We start from the raw sequence: 19,837 nt of genomic DNA, 5'->3' as shown, positions 1-19,837 counted from the left end.
GAGATAAAAAAAAAAAATAGATTTTTTGAGATATATTAGGGCAAGGGAAAATATTTCAAAATATCTCAAACGATTTACTACTTCGATGAATCTTATCCTGCGATAGTGTACCGTTGCTCTTGATTCGTTCGGTTGAATCTATGGAAACGTTGTGAAGGACTCTAAATAAAATAATTCTACTTTTAATTTCCTAAGATTCTCGGTACTTCCCTTTGATTCTGGTCTTGGTCCTTCGATACACTGACGAAGGCGTTTCTGTACGACTGATTGTACAGGTAGTTAATTTCCTTTGTATCGAGCAGCCTGTAATTAGTATAGATTCGTTATCTTGTCGTTTGGTAATGAAATTTTCGCGGGATCGGTCGAGGTTACTCAAAACATGCAATTGAGTTAATACAGATGTTTCCGTGTCTATTGCGCTGATTGGTAGTAAAAAAGTCGGTAGTCGAATAAGTTAATTAAAAATGACTATCTACATCGTTCCAAATAATTTTTATAACTTTTAGAAAACTTCGCGCCAAATAATTTGGAAGAGGGAAAATTTAAGTAACCAAATGATTTGTATCGCCTATTAAAAACATTGATACCTCAATAATTGTAAAATATAATATTAAGAAGACATCCGAGTAATTTTTAAATACTAATAAACTTTAAATTCCTTTGTCCTTTTTCTTCCTTCCCCTCCAACGTAAATTCACCATATTTCTATAGCTTAATCAAGCAAAAGCGCAATTAAATCGGGTATGACGAGGCTGAATAGTGATTCAACGAGGCGATCGTATTAGATGATAAGATAAGTGGTCATAGTGTCCGGTTAAGCGGCTCGTTTCTTATTAAACGCCTTAACTTTAATCTCGTTCAATTATCGCACGATTAGACTGCGTTGCTTCGCCTGACCTATATCCTCGACGTTGTGTCAGCTTATCCTAAAATTGTTTCCTCGAACACGCACTGGAAAGTTAATTCGACTAGGGTGGCTGATTTAATTAACGACGCGCACGTTCACAAAGATGACGAGCTGAGAGTTGCTCGATTAACAATTTCTTCCCTCGACGTTATTTTTCAATTAATTTAAAGTAAAGCGTGTATAAATACATATATTATATAATAATATGTAATTATATATCATATAATATATAACATGTATTTTTAAACATTTAAATTTCCAATAAACGCACAATTTTTCTATTTGAATATTCATATTTATTATCAGTTATGAATTTGAAGATTGGATAGCTTCTTCTATTAAATTAAGCGAACTATCTCTCGACTAGGAAAGGGTTGTTAAATTATCACGCAAAAATGAGTTAATTAATTTTAAAATTACTTCTTCTAGTGTGTGGCGAAAAGGCGGACTAATTTATTACATAATTCATTTTTAGTAGAAATGTAATCATAAAATCAAAATTAAAATTAATTAAAAAGATGGGTAATTTACTCCCGTGTTAACAAAGGTGTTATTTTCGCTGTGAATAGTTCTGTCCGTTAATAAATTAAACAGCAGGTATTTTCATAAGCAATTTTTACTAATAAAGATAATGTACGCAGAAAAGAAGGTCTTTCAAAAATTGTCACAGAATCTGATCTAAAAGTATATTAAGTTTTGATATTTGAGAAAGAAAATACAACGATAAAGAAAAAGCAAACTGCAATAATTTACTTGCAAACAATATTTCAGAGGAAAAGAATCGACGTGTAATTTAAATTGACTTTTCAAAGCTACTGCAACGAAACGATTTTAACAATAAATCCGTGCAACTGTACTCCACGTTGTGGAAGTTAATTTTGAAAGCAAAACGACGCGGCGCGGTGAATGCGAAGGAAAAGTTGCTCTCTTGTTCATGAAAAATACAGCGACCACTCGAAAGTATAGGCTTGGCTGAAGAACTCGGCAAAGAGAGGAGCAAACTTTTTAGGATACTAAATGTCCAGCTGAGTCCTTCAAGGACCCTATCGATCGAACTTTCTCACGTTTCTAGAACCGAGTTTTCGAGGATCTCTCTAGTGGGGAAGTTGAAGTATCTGTAAAGTAGAGCTCTGTAGAAAGTGATGGAAGGACATACGCCATGGATTTGATTATTTTTTACGTTGTTTTTAAACTTTCGTATCCTTTGTCTTCGAACAATCGAAATACTTTCATTGACAGTAAATTAGTTTAAAACATCGTTTAAAAGCAAATATTTTTTTACTTTTTACTAATTGCATTAATGAAGCCTTTTATACAACGATAAGGAAATTGTTAATAAGCCATATGAAATTTTAGAAGCAAATTTCATATATTATATAAATCTATAATCTGCAATTTATAAATGCAAGAGAGCCAAGATTATCAACGTAAAGAGCTATTTTTATCGTAGATAAAATATAAAATAAACATAATTGGAGTTATTGTTATTAATTAACTCTCTCGTCAAGTTAGCATCAGCTGAATTTATTATCAGTATCCGCTTCCGATTTGTCATACAATCGGCTCATGTTGCGGAATAACTTCACTCGTAGTTGGAGAAACGGCGTATTGAAGGTTTAACCGATTCGGTTAACTTCACTAACCGGTTAACCGAATCGGTCTATTGATTGTTTCGGTCGGTTAAATAGCCGAACTATAGGCAATAACAACTGACCGACTAAGGTTAACCAATTTCAGCAATTTCGAATGGACGATGTGAAATTTGCGATCGATTCTCCTTCCGAGTATCGATGATTGTAACTTCGATGTTGTACAATGTAAACGCGCTTGCTGATGCAAATGAAATTTTGATGTTTCAATGTAAATTGCATACATGTTATTTTCGTTTCGCTTTTTTCCCCGATATATTCACGATTAAATGAGAGAAACTTCGACGGAGTTAACAATTAATATTTTTGCAGGTAAATAATTGTAAAATATTTAAAAGATCGTATTTCAAGTTTCAAGTTTCACAGATTTAAAAAAACTATTTGAATCTAAAGTACAATAAGATAAAATTTATTTTCCAAATTTAAATATATCCACAGATAAGTATCAGAATGGCGAAACATCGGAAACAAGACGTATTAGTTTCAGTTTTAATAACTTTCCATATATTCCTCTAGAATCCCATTTAATAATATAATCGTTATCGCAACAACTCAATATTCCATAATACCAGCATCGCAATTTTATCGTTAGTTATAATTTAAATCATACACAGTTACGTTTCTCTCTGAAACCGGTGAAAACTTTTCGAATTTTTCGATTTTACAAATAACGATTCAGCAAATGATTTTCTTTTTTTTCATTTTCGATTAAACAAATAACCACTGGAGAACTAACGGTAACGAGATTTGTTAATGGCTGATAACGAATGTAATTGGTCGCGCGAAAAACAGGCATTCGCGGAGCTGCGGGTTGCGCGAATGGAAAACAATCGGCTATAAAAGTTCTCCGCGCGAGAATATCACGTCGAAAACATGCGATCCGATATCGTTGCATTAAATTTTCTGCGCAACAGTTAAATTTCGTCGAGTTTAATTGACTGCAAGCCTCTACGCGTTCGCACGTGTAAATGACGCGATGCATCGTGTGCCATCGAAGAGCAAAACGATTTTCCGCCATTGTTCCCATAAAATTCTTCTCTCTGCTCTTTTCATATTAATTTACTATCGGTTAGGACAATACGCAGAATACTGCACGTTTGACATCTACGTGCTTTAAAAAAGATGGAAAACAATTCCATTGCCCCACATTTCATTTTGCATTTTGGATTTTTATAAATTTTATACAAGGTTTGCTTGACACGTTTCAAAATGTCTAACTTATTCAACCCTCTTTAAGCAAAAATACTTTGTTACGCTCCTTAGATTATTTGTATTCTTTGTGCCCAGGTTTAATTTCTGACTATTCTAGACTTTACAAAAATTTGCAAAACTTCTGGGATACTTATCATTTAGATAAATCATACAATCGTTCGCAAATTTTCTCGAAAATGAAGTTTCATTCTATATTTTCGATTCATTTTTACACATAGAATCAGCCTTTGCCATCCGTATTGTAACTATGGGGATACCTTGTGTACTTTAATTAGATCTGTTGAAAAGTCACAGTATCCTGATCACAATTTCCCTCGTCCTTATCCGCCTATTCACGGATAAAGGATAAAAAAATATTCTTTAATTACCAAGCAAACTTACCATGAGAAGCCGGCTCGGAGCGGGTTGTAAAAGAAGCTCGCCAGGGTGTTATTAAAATCCCTATGGTGACAGGCTACATCGATAGAATTTCATTAACGAGTTTCAAAGACGGACACCGTCGAATGGTTTAATTCCAGTAGAAAGTTTCGAAGAGGGATCAGGAGTGTAAGTAAAGAGGCTCGAAGTTCGGCCGTATCGATGTGAATACAGATTAATATCCCGATGCAAATTTTACCACGTCTATGTTGTTATAATGAATTCTTTGATGAAAAGAAACAGAGCGATTTCGCGCGCGTGAAAGCGCGAAACAAACAATAATAATGGAAATAAAGCACGATCCTGATGTTAATAACTTTGGAGATGCTGTGGAAGAGAAAGAACGCGCGAACTTCGTGATATATCCAAGTACAGGGATGGAAAATGCGAGCAGGGCGAAAACAGTGGTACGCTACTTTAATTTTCATTATTATGAACGCATCTGGATGTATACTTGCTTTCGGTTACAACGAAATGTGGGTGTTGGAAACAAGGAAAGATAGGGATGGGGTAAAGAGCATTTTTTTTTACCGAGGGTGAAACTTTTGTTTATGTAACTTTGCTTGTGATACAAGCTTCGTTAATGCTCTATAATGGCGGGAAAAAGTAAGTTTAATTCTCGACTATAGATCATTTTGTCTCTGAGAGGGGACTGAACTTTATTTCGTTATCTATTGCATATTTTGCTTAAAATTTAATAAGACAGTTCAGAAACCTCAGCATTTATGCATCTTCAGATAAAAGGAAAGTTTATCGTATTTCTTCTTTACTCTACTAGATTTCAATCTTTTTATCGGAGAGAAAATAGTAGACGTACAATACCTGGCGAACGTATTCGTACACTTTTGGAAACAGTATAACTCTTTTAAGATTGGGTTAAACGAGCTTTCGTGAGATGTTAGAGATATTAGTTTATTAGATGAGGTATAAGAAGTTCACGTTTTACAATTTTTTTATTTGGGCCTGTAATGAAAGTTGAAACAACACATGTTGGAGATTTATATCAGTTATGTGCACGCTAAAAATTTCATTGAAATTAGTTAACGTTGTTACGGGCTATAAACGGTTAAATGCAATGAAAATTGTAGTTTTTCACGAGTTTCGGCTTGAAATGTAAAGGTTCTTACATCTGTCGACGCTTGTCGCTTGTTTCCGTATGAACCCATTTCGATAATAATGTTAGCATGTACGTGACTGGCATAAATATTCAAAATGTGTTCTTTAAATTCTCATTACAGGCCCAGACAAAAAAGTAGTAGAAAGTGAACTTTTCTCACGTCATCTAATAAACTAACGCTTCTTACGAAAACATAAGTCGTTATTAGGTCCAATTTAAAAACAGTTATCCTGTTTTCAATGGTGCACGAATATCCTCGTCCGATACGGTGCATTTACTTCTTGAAAATGCTTGAATTATCATAACGATCACGCGTCACTAAATCAACCTGGATAGAGTAAAACCACGTATTTTTGTTAACAACTTGCTGTAACCAACTACACAGCAAATCAAACAATCCTCTGGTCTATATTTCAAACAACATCAATGGTTGCTAGGAAAAAAAGACGAAAAATGTAAAAAAGTTTGAAAAAATAAAAAAGGACGGGCGATAACCGAGAACGAGCAATTTCACAAAAATTCCCATTGATCCTACTCCGCAAACCGACGAAAAAAAAAGGGAGGAGAACAAAAATATTTAAATTCGAGAGTTTTCGTGTATCGTTTTGCTTCTAATTTTTTCGCGAAAATTCAAGTTGCGTTTTGGAAACGATCATGCCACGCGTTTCGAAACGCTAAAATAAATCAAACTGTTCGCGGCATGACAACAATTCGGGACGCACGATACAAATATTAATCCGCAAAATTTGCTTCAATCTCGCCTCTGAATTATCGCCGATCGCGAAATAAAACAAATAGAAAACTACAAAAACGAGATGGATAGAAAAACAGAAAAATAGAAGCATAACGAGGCAGAAATAGTCTGGTGTGTTTCCGAAATTCCTCGTTTCTAAAAATATCACCTGAACGAATTGTGCTTATCGAACGAGATTTCCGCATTGAATGCTCGTCTTGTAGTTTCCACACGTTGCCATAGGTTTCAAGGCTAGTGGTCGAAACCGGAAATCTTGGGGGATCAGATAGTTTCTGTCGCAAAAAAGCGGCAAAGGAAAGATGGAATTTGCGTTTGATTGGACAAAGAGTCGATCCACGGACAATCTGATCGATTGGTGTGCCTGTAGTTCTCTGAGAGGGGTTCCGCTTCCAGTGATTGTAAGCTATCCTTACATTTTGATCATCTTGATGGAGTTTGAATTTGGTGAAAAGATGATGTAAAGTAATATGAAAGTAGGAAGCTAAGTAATGAAGTAGATTTTTCTAACTTTCCACCCACAAGGATTTTCGTTATGAGTACTTTGTTTTAATTTGTCTTGTGCATTTTATATGATAATAACTATGAATAACGTTTATCGTGCTCAATTTAAAATAAAAATTAAGATTAAATGCTTCACAACCAAATTTCCAGTGGAAACTAAAGTTCTCAAGGATCTCTTTTACTTAATTTTTATTTTGATGTAACGTCTGAAACTTAACCTTGACTTGTTTGTTATATTTTATATGATAAAAAGTTGCAAGATTCAAAATGCAAATTAAAATCAACTATCCTAAACTCAAGCAACCAAATTAAATATTCGAAAAGTGAAAATCAAATTAAATATGACGCAAGGATAGCAGCCGAGAGCGCCGTTGACCGGACTAAACGATACCCAGTGTCATGGAATAACCGAGGCGGCGAGTTTTCAATATGGAATGGTAGCGGGCAATTTCTAAAAGGGATTTCCCCGTCTTTCAAACGTTACCCTCGAACGTGAGACACGGAAATTCATCCGCGCGAGAAACAACGCCTCGTTTTGCTCGAAATTGTTCCGCGTTCGAAGCTACGTCTTCAGCCGCGATTCGCTCGAAATGAAGCGGAGCAGCAATTTTTCACGGGGCCATTATTTTTAATAAACTACGCGGAAGCTACTCCTGGTACAATCTATCGATTGTGCTTTATTTCCATCGGGCGAGACGAGCAGAGTTCCAGCGTAGTTCGTACTTCGTTTAAAATTACGAGATAGATAGGAACGTAGAAAAATACGATTGTATTTTCGCGTTGTTTCAATTTTTCCTTTTTTTTTAAGTATTCTACGTTAGCTTAATGTTTTATTATTCAACTTATTAACCGAAGTAGATTAGGGGAAAATATCGGGGCGAAATATCGACAGAAAATAATGGCGCACTCAAATCATGAAGGTTAAAAGCTTAGTTCAGATCATGAATTTATATCGTTTCATCAGATTCAAGAATAGCGATCTTTATGCTATTTGAGCATGTTCGAAGTGTCCTTACTGATAAGGATATAAAGCGGATTGCAAATTGGAGCGGCTAAAAGATTGAAGTGGACTCGAGATACCAGCGATCTTTCGGGTAGAAGAAGCGAGGGTTATATTTGTATAGAAAGTTTACGAGTGAACGATTGTTTCAAGTAGATAATCAATTTTAATCTGGGGAAAAGCTTAGAGTATTGGTTGTTATATTATTCAACGATAATAGTTCCTTTCTAATAATTGGAGAAAAGAGAAGAAAGGGGGAATTGAAACCTATCGCCAGCAGTTCTAGCGTTAAAATAAAAGTCAGATTCAAAAACCACTGCATTAAGATCCTTAACTACTTTAATGAACCTTCTCTCCCCATTCAAATTGCTGATAGTGCGCCATCGTCCATTCCATTTGCTGAGACTATCCAAAAAATTCCAACTCGGCACGAACATCTTGCTCGAGAAGAACAAACGTGCTAGATGAAAGATCAGACGTCTGGCGATCGAGCAAAGTGGCAGAAGTGAGGTAATTTGATCGATTGCTGCGATCTCCGACTGGTAGTCTAGATTTCTTCTTTGTTCCTCGAGCCAGGAGGGAATAAGATGCATTCATTGCTTTCGATTCGCGAAAGGGAGAACGGGTTGGGTAAGTACAGCGAATCATTAGGCGATTCTGTGAAAGTTCTGTCAAGCGGTATTGTTATCTGCAGACTGTTAGTCGCGATTCATCGTTATCGCTTGATTCGCTTCAACAGACGGCGTGTTCCCGATAAATCTGAAACGGATGTCATATCGATCCCTGTCGGAACCAATCGTGATTTCACGAACTCTGATCGTCTTAACCTTTCGTGATTCTCGCGCCGTTATCGCGGCATTCACGTTAGTTACCATTCGGTTTAAACGCTAGGATTGTCCGGGACAATGTTACGATCGGGAATAATAATCTCGAGAGTTCGATAGATTACTATTATTCCTTAGCAGAATAGGTTTCTAATATATGTACATATACAGTATATGTATAGTAGATCACTGAAGTCTCTTACGATCCCCGATTTTTTACATTCAATCTTGCATTCGTTGAAGCAAAAGCAAGGAAAAGATATTTGATGTTATATGTCCTAAAAAATATGATTTGGCCAAAAGTTGCAAGAACGAAGTAGAGACGAACAATTCATAAAAATTCCGGTTGTCAGAAACAATAAGGGAGAATGAAATAAGAAAGAAAATTGCTTACACAATTTTCTAGAGAAAACACGAATAACTAAAACACAGGTAAACACAAACACAAACAGTATATCTGTTTTAAATGATCGAAATCCTCCATTAGGGCGCATGATAGCGTCAAAGTCTTTGAAATCACTAGCAGTTATTAGAATCGTTCTCATTCGCAGCTGTCTCGCGTAGAAGCAGATAAATACAGACGAGGGTACATTTATCGTTGGTTTGACGTCGAATCGCGACGGGCCACTTATACGTATTTACGGTGCAATTCAGCGACTTAGTTAATTGGCTACGTAGATCGCGGCCTAGATGCGTTTGTGGCGATGACCCGATTCCCTTAGGAGCAATTAGACGCCGCTTGGATGTGACTGAAACCGCACAGAGGCTTCCACTACCGATCGATCGGCCAAGAGATAGGGAACGATCGATTTTGTTCGAACAATGGATCACCGATAGTCCCAGACGATGTAATTTGTCATGCCATAGTGGTTGCACGAAACCTATTCTTGAACTTTGGTAGGCCTCGAATTCTAACAGAAGATGTATAGAAGTTTAGCAATAGAAGTATTGTTGCTACCTCATTTCTAATGACAAGAGATTTACGAGGTTTCTTTTATACTTGGATGTTGCAATTCCTTATACCTTTGCACTGGACAGAATCTATTTGTAGATCTTGTATTCTAACCGCAGATGCACAGCAAATTAGAAATAGAGGTATTTATTGCTACTAGGTAATTTATAAGATAGAAAAATCTCTAAAATTTCTCTTATCATTAAATATCACATTTTATCTTGGTGTCTTCGTGACTGCACAAAATATATATTTCGCCTTTCGTACACCTTATAGCGGTGAAAGTATAGAAATATAGCAATAAAAATATTGTAGCTGGATAATTTCTAGAGATGAAAGATTTACGAAATATCTTTTGCATTTCAATGATGTTAATCCTTTGTCCTATCTTTCGACTTGTAATCTATCTGCATTACAACATTCTTATGCTGTTATCGCCAATTGCCACTTGAGTGTTCCACTCACCTAAGACCTCAGCGAGTATTCTCGTAACAACGTCTTCGCTTTCTGCGATATTCGTCAGACGATACGCGTACCCATAAATCCTAGATTCCTGAACTACGAACCAACAAATCCGGACATTGTCGAAAAGGAAGGGAAAATAGCTGGAAACTCGAAGGTGTCTTCGTCGGCAGGCGGCCAACATGCAAATCCTCTGCGTCGAGGTTCCCAGTTTATCCATATTAATGCTCCTAATTAAGCCGTAGATAGGTTCGTTCATACTTCACGCGCTTCTTAGTTCTTGCGGCGTTGATAAACTGGCACAAATAACGGTTCGCAAACGCTGGAATGGATTTGGGTAAAGTGCTCTTTCATGGAGCAGTATACTAAACGATAAATGATTGAAGCGTTCGTTTCGTACTTTAGTATTCGTTTCAGAGCTTGAAGTTAAATTTAAAGTAATCTTAAAGGATCACATACGGATATGTGAGTAGTGAACGTTATCTAAACATAATCAGGCAAAGCGAAACTAATTATATTTAAAATGATGATCTTTAACTCCAACTACAAATTACAATTTTGCGACGAACGACAAATTCGTAACCGAAGAATAGTACTATTCTCTGTTGAAAAAAATACGTGATCTTCGTTAACACCAGAATATAGCAATTGTTCGATAGAGCCTCGCGTGCTTCCGATTTGTTCGCGCGGCTTCATTACGCCTCGTAATTGCTCCGTTAATTAATTACATCAACTTCGTAGCCCGTACAGAACTTCCGTCTGCCGAGTCGCATACGAGCGCATCCGAACATCAATAGATAATACGTGTGTTTGCGTATTCGCTCGCGAATGGATCGGTGAGTAACACAAAGCGATTAATGCCATTCATTACCATCAATCTTTTGGAATTCCGTACGTGTAATTAATAATTTTCTGCGTTTGATTTCGTTGCATCGCATGAACTCGACATTTTCTAAAGCCGTTTATTGTCAATTTCTAGGTTACCTATTTTTTTAATTCTTTTAAATACGATGATACAATTTTTGTATCGCTTCTATTTTACAACTTTTACATAGTAAGAAACTATTCTACTCTAGATATTATAAATATAAGGATCTTTAAAAAGGCAGCACACCTGTTGTTTTTTTAACGCCTAAATGATAATAAATATAATGAATAATATATATAAATAATATAAATGAATAATAAATATAAAAAATACGGGACTCTGTCCTTTTAAGAGTATTGACAATACGATCCAAGGACAGATATTATCCAGGGGAACATTTAGAAAAATTGCTGAGCTATTACAATTTTTTTGACATCATCGAGACCCATTGGAGTTTAATTATGAATCGCCTATATTTTTTTCAAATTTAAGCCAATTAAAAGAAATATCGACACGAAAGAGTTAAACAACACGTATCTTTAGAGCAGTAGCGTTTAAGACACTCCTCATAAAAGTAATAACGTTCAATATAGCTCTCTGAAAAAATGTTGACGAATTTACGTTATTAATATTTCTATATTAATATTGTTATTAATATTTGATTTAAACGCACAGAAAGTGATATCATCAACGAAGCATGTTGCAGAATCGATCGCATATAGTTCACTCGCTTCTCCTTTTCTCTGTTTCAGTTTTTTCCCGTGTTTGGAAGAGCAAAAGGAAACGAATTGCGCCACTGATTCCTGGTAAGTTGCATTTTTTACGCTAGTAATTTTCGACAACGAACGTCGCGAAATTGGAGTTGTGTCGGTCCCTCTCGTTAATCGAGAATATTTTACGCTACTATGGGATTCGTTTATTTCACTGTTTACTCGTCAATAACCGGGAACCGTTCATTCTACGGCGTGCAGTGCAGGAGATTAAAGCGCGTTCCACCCACGTCGCGATAGATTGCCCCTGAAAGCGTTTTAGATGCGTTGCACGACTCGGAATCGTTGGCCTGTTTTTCTTCCGTCGTCTACCATTTGCTTCTTGCGTGGAACGATATTAGATAGCGATAGGCAAAGAAGAGTGATTTTCCTGTGGAAGATAAATTGAATATAATGGATGGATTTTTTGCTTGTTTGGTAGATAAAATGGTAAAAAATATTAAGTCGATTTGAAAATTTTCGCAGTTTGAACCTTTATGCGAATAATATGTGTTTAAACTTGTGTGTGTAAGACGCTATAAAGAAATCATCAATTCAATCACTGAATGTCAAGTAAAATAAAATTAAAATATTTAACTTCTTGTGGTACACGATTCTATTTTTTACACGTATAATTTACATAACACGCATTTCGTTGTAAATGTCGATGAATTACCAAAGTTGAAGTTCTTTGAGGTTAAGTAGGTTATAAAATTGTTTGTAAAAATAAGAGACGATACGTCGAAAGATAATTTAAAAGAAAATGCACAAACAGTACTGATGATAATAAAAGAAAGGAAGAAAGTAAAATTAAAAACATGTATAAGAAATTTATTTAAATTCAGTCTTGTTTATTAATAGAATAGAATAAAATTATTCCTTATTCATAATTTTTCTTCTATGTGTAAATACCAATTCGATATTTCTCGCAATCGAAAGTTCCGTTTAAAATATCCAGTACATTTTTATTGCAGAACTCTTGCGAACAACGATTCTTTTAAACAATTTCTTGTCGCTAAAATATTTTGCTATCTTTCTCGTTTCTCTATATAAAATTAATATACGATATAATAAAATAGAATACATATAATATAATACACTACAAGTATAACTTCCGAGATATTTCTTAAAAACTCAAAACTCTTTTTGAAATTTATCTTATTCTGCAAATATCCGTATTTTGCACAAATCCTTGACAGGCTGCAAGCACGTGAACGGTAAGGAAGGAAATATTACCGTTCGTACGGTGCACACGCTTATATTCAATAGTTTATGGAGACGAAATATGCCGCGTAATAAAGTTTCGCTGTCAACGCGCGGGGAAAATCGCGTTCACAACCGAATGATCGATGCTCCTCGTAAATCGATTCTGAATGGTATTCATGATTTTGCAGAGCAACATCGTTTGTCCCTTGTTGCGTACGATAATCGTGGATAGATGGAGTATTGCGATGGAAAAGTACATTTCAAGTTGAAAACTTCAATTTCTTAGAAATGTCGATCGGCCTATGCAGTAATAATTTGGTCAATTAAGAACAATACGCTATTCGTGTTATAATTAACACGTTAACGCCGGCGTGCACCATCGGCGGTTCACACGTGTCCGTCCCGTGAGGCGGCGTGCAACGCGATGGGTCACACATGTATTTCACAAAATAGGTAGTACAAAATAGGTTTATATTATTTTATTTCGACATTACAACACAGCTGTGATTTTTGGAAGTAGCTAGCATACATACTGGCCTTTTGTCAGTCCGTTTTAAAAATTTAACGTAACCTAACACTATTTCCGTCGCGCATGTTGCTTACGCGCGCTGTTGTTCTCCGACAAATACGCATGACTATCTTTTTTTCCTCTACGGAATTGAAAAATTTTTTGATTCGCGCTATGAACGTCTTTTATAGAAAAATGTTCACAGAATTGCGTGTGATGGTCAGAATTCGCGTCAGACCCCTACTTTTTGAGATAAATCGAAAAAAGTACAAAATTAGGGTCGCAGCTGGTCCGGTCACCTTTACTTAACATTTATAGATACATGTAAATTGATATTGCCAAACTATTGTATATCAATGTATTAGTTAGCAAAGTCCACGGAATTCATTGAACCCAACAGGAATCGTATAGCTTTTGTAATTTTGCTATAAATTGAGGTCAAAGTTGAAAAATTGCGGTCGTGTCGAACAGTTTAATCTGACGCTGCGCCGCCCCACGAAGCAGACCGTGCATTCGGGCACCGTCTCACAGAGATAACCATGAATATCGGCGCCGGTGTCAACCTGTTAAGAAAATTAAAAGGATCGAAATGCGCGCGATCCTGATTCAGTGACCAAGTATGTCCATTGTCTAACTGGCAGTAGATATTTCCCATCTACCTAGCTTCATGTTTCTCTTCATTTGGACATAGCAAGATGTTTTTTATGGGGTATCAGTTAGCTGTGATCACGAGTGCGTAAAGACGAAAAAAAAAAAAAACGCCGATCATTGTGAGAAGGCAATGAAAATGCATTTGCATTCGTGTTTAAACTATCTCGCTGTGAACTGCGTTTATATGGAAATTCGCGAGCGATGAGCTTCACAAAGAGGGATCGTGTTAAATATCACCGGTGAAATGGCATTCAAAGCTGCGCCCGAACGTTCAACGTTTACCGACGGTTAAATGAAAATATCCTGCTAAAATATATCTTCTTCCCCTTTTCTTCCTTTTTAATATTGTTCCGCTGACCATTTCATTAGGATCAACTTTGCGCTCGTATCTAGTTTCGCATGCGCAGATATATCGCTGAATTCGGTTTGAAACGCGCTTCATATGGTTTCATAAGATTTCTGCGTTGAGAACTTTTACGGAGAAAAATAAAAAAGAGTGGAAAATATGGGAATATCGATATTGATTGAGGAAAGGTTTCGGCGAGACGATGCGAGCGAGATTGAAAATTCTCAGTTTCGATGACCGGATTAACGACCGGCTTTCGAGATGGATTTTCCTTTTAACGATAAATGTTGTTAGCATCGTCTTGTAGTTCTTTATCTGTCCTGATATGAATGCAAATTTAGCACGTTGAAAAATGCGCGTTCCATTCATGACTTTGAAACTGGAGAAAGCTAAAGCTCTATCGTTATTTTCGTTTTTCTTCGTTCGGTTGGATTATTTCGCAACAGCTTATGTGATACATCTTTATTTAAAAGATAAAACATAGGCAAACGCAGAGAGAAATAAAACACGAGTGAAATAGTGCATACCAGAGTATTTTAATCTAAAATGATCTCTTTTCTTCTGACTGCTGTTACTTTCTAATGTCTTTTGTTTACTGTCCGACTTTGGCCAAGCCAGATATCCCGAGAGCAATGTAAACGAAAAATAGCGTAAGTAACTCGCAGCTCGTTTATTTATAAAATTACGTGGTGGAAAGTTTAGAATTGGTCGGTGAAGAGAAGACGGCGATATCTCGAGGATGAAGCACGGTCACGTTAGCGCGGCTGAAGATTAAAAAATGCAACTTTTACTTGCGCCACTGATACGTGAGGTGAATTTTGACCCTTGAATTTTCCTCGCGAACGACGCCGACGTTGCGACACGGCAAGTTATATGCAAATTCCGCGAACTGGGCGACGAACTTTACAAAAGGAAGGGCAAATTAAATACTGTGACAGGCAAAGGTTTCTCGTAGAAACAGAAAAAGGGAGGGAGAAAAAGGGAAAGAGTAGCGTGATAAAATACTAAACATCTTCGACGGAATCGTACCGTTTAAACGCATCACCAATTCTGTGAAATGGTGCAAAACTGTGCGAGAATTTGTAAATCGAATCAGGATGCATCAGAGATTTCTCAAATTAAAAACTTTATTGTTTCTACCCTCCAGTTAGATCTTTTATGAATAAACGAAATTCAATCTTATTTTCTCGATATTTTATAATTTCACGCTTACAGTTTTTCCAAGTTGAAGATTTTATCACATACAGGATGTTCCATTTAATCGATCTACACGAATATCTGCTAAACTATATATTTCATAAACTATATATACCATTCGATGCATTTTTTAACTCTCTATAAGAAACTACCAAGGTACTTGCGACAAAAAATGATTAGTTTAAAAGATATTTCAACTTTAATCTAGTAAAATTTATCGTACGGAGGGCAAGAAAAGATAACGCGATGTTTTTGTTTGTTTTCCTCGCCCTTAATTAATCTTGAAATATATTTTAGACTAAGCATTTCCAGATACAGGTACCTTAATATAATATCTTTTTGTAGAGAATTAAAAACTATGTTGAACAGTGTATAAAAAGATATATAGCTCCAATTAGGAAAATAAAATCACCTTGAGATTTCGGAAACGCCTCCACCTAAACAAATGTGCTGGGCATCGTAAGATGTGCCTCTTCAAACAGAACAAGTTTTGTCTGAAACACGTCTTCGAATAACGTGTAGTTTAAGAGATACTTGCATCTGTATATTCTATAATTGAAAAACTCGAAAAAATCCTACGGGTAAACGAAATCCAAAATTGAAACTCACTTTCTCGGATCATTTCACCGCCTACAATTTTCTCTAATTGAACGCTTCGTCACTTGTACCACTCGATTGGAGCTTTTCAGCAACTCTTGCAAATAAACGAAATGCAAAATCCAAACTGTAACTGGAGATCTAGAAATTATGGAAGTCTAACGTTGGCATAAAGTTAGGCGCAACAGGGAAAGAGAGTAAGCAATCTGGGTCTCGCTCAACTTATTAGATCGCGCTTCGTCCACGGTAAAACTTTAAAGCGCGCGAGAAGTTCTGTCGACGGGGATGCTTCCGCTTAAATGATGTTCCCAAGGTGCACGCATGCGAAACCACTGTTGCACATAAGTTGCATATACAAGTCTCGAATCCTGAAGATGTTCGCCACACCGTCGTAAATGGGGGTGACGTATTACACTTGGCTGGCGCTGAAAGCGCGACGAACAGAGAATTATAGCGCGACAGAGATACGAAAATGGTGAAATGCGCGTGGTATCGTCTTAGGAATTACACTCGACAATGCAGAAAATATTAAGTTCGCGCGGGGACAACTGAACGTGTAACTTGCTGAATTACGTCGCGAGAATCGACGCTGCGCGGGGGTGTTGCAGAAATTAATCCTGACTCGCGGTGGAAATGTAATACATCCGCGAGTGCTGTGGTTTGCGAGAATTGCAGTAACGACTAACGAGTTTATACATTTTTACGAATTGAATTTATTTGTGCTTATAAGAAGATTAGGATTTGTATATTTATGAAAAGATTCTTCAAACAGATTATGAACAGATTAGTTACATTGCCCTCGATAGATATTTGATAGTAAGTAGATAAAAATGTATTAGGTCATCCTGAAAGCTTTCTGAGCATCTTTCTTTGAAGTAATTGAAGTATACACTTCCGGATGGAAAGATAACACGGTATAAATTCGGAAAATTTTATCAAATAGCAAATAAACATACAAAAATATTTTTCATTAACTCAATAACTAGTTTTTAATGTACCACTGTGTGTATAGTTCTGAAGTGAAAATAAATATGAATCCAGTGCGATAAAATGGCAACGCATGCGGCAGGAAAATGAAAATTTACCCACATTTGCCAAAGATATTGTTATGTTAATATTTCGTGTAGTTTCCTTTATTTCTTACAATTGCTTTCATTCTGTTTCGTTATAATTTAAATAGCTTCTCCATTCTTTTTGTTTTGCTTTTTATCATTCTCCGACAATGCAGTTTCACGAGTCATTTACATCGTGTAATTGCCGTCTATTTTCACAAACTGCTCTTGCGAGCTCATCCCAACAATTTTCTATTATATTTAGGTCGGGTGAATTTTCTGCCCATTATAAAACTTCCATCATTTTCTCAAAAAAGTACTTCTTCATCGACCTGTGCACTGTGTGTGCTTGTATCTGTCAGTTGATAAAGTCAATCTATTTCATACTATTCATTTTCCGTTAATAAATACGATTTTCGTCTCTCATCCCACTTCCACAAATTCATCGCGGATTTCTTTTCCGTCTGTAAATCACGATAATAATACTTCCACCTATCTGAGCCATCTAAATTAACCATTTTTCCATCGTTGAAAATAACACTCCCCCATCCTTTAAATCATTTTAACTGCTTTCCCGCAAAGTTCAGTCCCTGCTTCTTATGGACATTTGTTAATTGAAAAAAAATGAATAGTATAAGGTAGATTGACTTGATCAATTGATCTGATGAAAACTTCGTACTCCAACAGGATAATGTCGTGGTTACATTGTACAGGTCGGTGTAGAAATATTTCTCAAGGGAAAGATAGAAGTTTTATAGCCAGAAAGGTCAGCCGAATAATAGAAAATTGTTAGGGTAAGCTCGCGAGAGCAGATTATGTAAACAGACGGTGATTTCAGAATGTAAATAACTCGAGAAACTGTATCGTCGGAGAGTGTGAAAAAATAACACAAAAAAGAATCTAAAAGCTATTTAAGTCGTTATCAAGAAAAATGACGGTAGTTGTAAAAAAACGTAGGAACTGTACAAAATATTAACATATTCGTTAAATGCGAGCAACTTGTTGTTTTTCTGCAGCACCTGCTATCATTTGATTCCACCGAATTCCATATTTCTAATTTTCCAGGAAAAATTATTTATTTTCACTTCAGGATTGTATAACACTTAAGAACCATATCCTAAAAACTAATTGTTAAGTTAATGAAATATGCTTTTGTATTTCTGTGTTCTATTCAATAAAATTTTCCAAATTTGTGCCATGTGTTATCTTCCCGTCCGGAAATATAAATACTATTTTTGCCAGTGTATCACAAGAACATTAATTACATATGAATGTAAAGATCTAAATGTCTAAGAAGAACTCAGAATTCTGTCGAAGATAAATTAGAAGAATATGATGGATGAGATGATACGTTGATACGATAAGACGATCTAAGAAAAATCTCTGAAAAGAGAAGTAAAATACAAATGAAGTAATGCATAAGGGATTCAATGCTGAAAACTACTGCGACATGTGACTCGAAAATAAAGGAGAGTAAGGTGCACGGATATTCGTAGTTAAGTAACGTATGGAGTATTGGGAGTGCAGGGCAGTTTAAGTTTCAGTGGTTTCTACGGAGAAGGATGTATGTGAAATTTGTGGAAGAGGTCTGGCATTGTTCTGTAAGTTACGCGACATTCCCCTGGTAAGGAGGTTTAAATTTATTGTTACGGAGAGGATCGTGAAGCCGACAGTGTTTTAAATGAACTGCGTTCTGTTTGGTCTTTGGAGTTCTTTTCTGAATATCTGATAAAGTATGACTGGAGGAAAACATCGTAAGCCGAGGCTCTTTATATTCTTGATATTCTGTGGACGATATTTGCAGCGTATTTCAGGAGTTTCAAGGTTCTTAGCTTGAATTGAATAAGAGAGAATCCTGGACGTACTGTATAAGAAATACTTCTCATATGCCTCATAAAACAAATAATTATGGACAATTAACGTTTTAATAATAATATTGGTATAATAATGTTGTTAATTTATTGTAAAAAATTTTTTAAAATTGTATGTCTCACAGTCATAATATGGAGAATGTTCAGCACAAATTCTTAAGGCTGGACGTCAAAAGTAGCGAATATCAGATGCCGTTTGATTCTCACAATTATGACAATGTCCTGAATAGCTTAAATCTTCCGACACTGAGCCGGAGAACAATTATGTCTGATATAATTTTCATTAGTGAAATAGCCAAAAGTATTGTCGACTATTCGGATATCATGCTGTTACTCACATTGTACGGTTACTATAATTACATAAATCGCATAGTCAATCACGTAAATTCTTGCCACACGAGCATAGATATTTTCGGCCAATCTATAGTATATTTGACACTATGACAATGTTGTATCGTAAGCTTTTTTTACATTTTTATACCGTGTTTCTGTCTCATTACTTCTTACATGACTATTCTCATTCTTTTTCTTTTTTGTACATATGCATCTTCTCTTTTCTATTTTTTTTCTTTATTTTCTTTTGTATCCTACGTTAATCTGTTATGTCAAACGGTTTATCCCGTAAATAAATAAATAAATAAAATAAACAAATAAAAATATTTATCTTAAAACTAGTTTGTGTATAAAATAACGCGATGAAATGACACAAAGAATGGCAGGAGGGAACGGGAACGTAGTACTTTTTGACATTTTCTGATGTTCGATATTTATCGATACTATGTACACAAAAATATTTATTTATTTGTTAAACATTTTATTTATTTGTTAAACATTTTATTTATTCACCATACGCTGTACAGAAATGTTTTTATTCTTTCCAGTTTTTAAAATTTTGAATTTATCTCTATAAAAATTACGTATACATATTATACATAAGGGAGAATTGTCCAGTACCGACCAAGATTAGTTCTAGCTTTTTCACCAGATATTGGCACTT

General features: G+C 35.7%; 1 protein-coding gene across 3 annotated transcripts in view; it reads left to right on the top strand.

The window, feature by feature from the left end:
* The window catches only part of LOC138179767 (cysteine-rich secretory protein 2), a 98,146-nt gene that overhangs the window by 33,127 nt on the left and 45,182 nt on the right, over positions 1 to 19,837 (top strand). For all 3 annotated transcript variants that reach the window (XM_069112896.1, XM_069112895.1, XM_069112893.1), the window contains exon 2: positions 11,416 to 11,469. The gene's annotated coding sequence lies outside the window, so the exon portion shown is untranslated. The remainder of the gene's footprint in view (positions 1 to 11,415; positions 11,470 to 19,837) is intronic.

Source organism: Bombus flavifrons, chromosome 5, assembly GCF_040668555.2.
Source record: "Bombus flavifrons isolate JBK064 chromosome 5, iyBomFlav1_principal, whole genome shotgun sequence".
NCBI lineage: Eukaryota > Metazoa > Arthropoda > Insecta > Hymenoptera > Apidae > Bombus > Bombus flavifrons.
Note: the sequence above shows the minus strand (reverse complement) of the source record. Positions and strands in the feature narration are given on the sequence as shown.